This window comes from Nanorana parkeri, unplaced genomic scaffold (assembly GCF_000935625.1).
Source record: "Nanorana parkeri isolate BGI_ZX_2015 unplaced genomic scaffold, ASM93562v1 scaffold1314, whole genome shotgun sequence".
In the NCBI taxonomy this organism is placed as follows: domain Eukaryota; kingdom Metazoa; phylum Chordata; class Amphibia; order Anura; family Dicroglossidae; genus Nanorana; species Nanorana parkeri.
The window spans coordinates 385,858-388,662 of NW_017307582.1; the positions used below are offsets into that span (position 1 = coordinate 385,858).

General features: G+C 35.2%; 1 protein-coding gene across 1 annotated transcript in view; it reads right to left on the minus strand.

Moving 5' to 3' along the window:
* The window catches only part of LOC108797633 (thrombospondin type-1 domain-containing protein 4-like), a gene marked incomplete at its 3' end in the record, with an annotated part of 438,368 nt that overhangs the window by 385,295 nt on the left and 50,268 nt on the right, over nt 1–2,805 (minus strand). The gene's annotated exons all lie outside the window — the stretch shown is intronic.

Sequence of the window (2,805 nt, forward strand, 5' to 3'; positions counted from 1 at the left end):
CCCCCCATAAAGCATGGCTCAATTTGTTCCAACAGGGGGAAAAAAATCCTTTCTGATCCCATAAGGCAATCGGATATACCCTGGATCAACAATCTCTGATGCTTAATATACCTATATTAACTCAATATCCAGTAATATTCTGTACATTTAGGAAAACATCCAGATTTTTTTCAAAACAAATAACTGAATGATGTTTAGACTGAGCCTGTTTGGAGAACTGGCAAATGTAGAATCTTTTTTTTATCTACTGATGTTTACCCAGCTCTATATGTGGCATTACCCCCATTACAATTACATAATTATTTTGTGCAGGGGTGACTTCCTTCGATATGTTGCATCTGTGAGAAGAGTTCAGCATCTGGAACAAATGTAGGTATGGTGCAGAATCCTGAAACATAAAAAATCTATGCTGTGTCCTGGGACAATCATTTATCCCAAACCACGTGTAATCGTACTATGTATGATTACATTCAGACTGCCGCTGACTGATAAAGTAAATATTGCCTTAAAGGAGCATGGTGTCAAGAATCAAGGAAAGGTATGGAGCGTCTTCTTAAATAAGTTGTCTTTAGATTTGTTTCAAACCTGTAGCAACAGGATCACCATAACTTTACATTTCTGACACCACTTCAGTAAGAACAACTTCAATAAAATATGTACAGATGGCATAATCTTCATATTAAAACACAAATAAAACTGCATAATATTTACAGCGAGTTTTACCGAGTACTGTAATTGGTATCTGTGCAACCCTAATAGTAATGCTTAATACAGTATGATTTGCCTTTCCTGATCTCCCTTAATTGCCTTCAACCAATATCAAATGTTAGTTAAAGATCACACAAATAAACAAAGGACATGTCTCAATACCACAAATATGAACCCAATGTAAAAACAAGAATGCACTCCCCAAAGGATGAATAAAAGAGATATATTTTAACAGATATAACATTTAATAAAATAAATATATTTTAAAGCTTATCTCAGAGAGCACAATTCCATTTACCTAGTTTGTACCATGGCAGTTATAGAATATCTATCTTCAATTTCTTTTTAGCTTTGGATAAAGTATGAAAAGTCCTGTTTAGTTTTTTTTTTGACAGTCTATTTCCAAATGGAAAGAATTCCATTTACTTCCTGTCCTAGATACACAGCCATAAGTGAAGGGAATTCTCTCCAACTGAGGAGAAATCCCCTATGAGACAGCCATCACTGGTACAGGTTTCTCCATTGAAAGATTTCCACTCTATTCCTACTATGGTGTTACAGATGATAGCTGTCTGGTGGTTATGCTGATCTCCAGACTTTGCCAGGCAATTTGCAATCTTAAAAAACAGTTAGCAATTACAGTCCTTTTAATTCTATCAGTAAACAAATGTGCCTCTAAATTTAACATTCTTCAACCTAATTCCCTAACAAGACTTATGACACTCACTGGAGTATAGTGTAATTTTATAGTCTATATAATACACAATTTTATTGCCACTGATTACCCAGTAGACCGCATTACTTATGTTTTCTGCTCTTGACATAAAATGTTTAACTAGCTAAAAGAATGATGATGGACTTGAATTGAAAACTTGATTATTTCTCTATGAAAAAGACTTAGTTAAAAGTAATGCATTTTTGCAAATTGGAGTAGTTGAAACCACTGAAAAAAAGCCACAGTGCACTTCTGTTTTCCTCTCTGCAGGGACACATTCTGAAAATCGCTTATTTCCCGTTGTCTGTGATTTATTTAGTCAGACGGCGATTTTCTTCCACCCATGCGGTTTAAAGTGTATAAAATAACACACAGTATATTTACTCTTGTCTCTTTAAATCTACCTAAAGTATAAAAAGAGTCCCCATCATTAAATATCATACAAGGATTTTATTTTTAAGACTTAAGAATATTTTACTGAACACTTACATATGATTGCAAAATATATGATGAGGAAGTTGTTTATGGTTCAGGATCAATTGGTCCAGCAATATTAAACTAATTTTACCACACTCTTTTCCATCATTAAAAGTCAGTGCTTTTGGTAATGCTTTCTTATAATAAAAGAAAAGTTTTTATTCAAAAGTGGAACAGATGTGATTGAGGCACTGGATTTGACTAATTAGTGGATTATGGTTCAGAAGAAGGTGAATCAAATCCATATGGGACACAATGGCTGTTCTCAGCACAAATAGGGTCCCCCTAAACTGGGGGGCCCAAGGTTTGGAATCCATAGGTCATGCTTTTTATATAAGGAAAATATATGATTAAATAGTGTGATCATACATTTACAAAAGGAGATAGAACCTTAAAGCAATCTCAAGAGCCTTGCTAAACTTCTCATAATTCTTTTTTTTTTGCAATAAGAGCTATAGATTTGCCTGAAGTACACTAGCATAAAAACAGGGGCCTCAACTTGCCAAAGAAATAAAGTATCAGAACTAATTGGCACTTGAATTCACCCTGTCAAGAAGACTACCGCTTAACAAACAATTCCAGAAAAAAATATATTTAAAGCTGAAGTCCAGGAAATTCAAATTCAAATTGTATCCCTTGCAGTTGGGATACCCCCTGCACTGCAAGGGTTAAGCGATCTTTTGTCTAGGAAGCTAAGAATCATAGTCTCGACTTGCTCTTAGACTGGTTTTGTCAACCTTGATCACCCTCCGCTCGAGTAGTCTAAGATCCTGTGAGTAATCACATTCTGCACAGTGTATAGAATGTAGGGACACTGAGGGACATACCATCACTGGAGTGAGTGGTATAGGAGCCAGCCAGGATTGTGGTTCAGTTGAGTGTGTGTATATATATATATATATCAG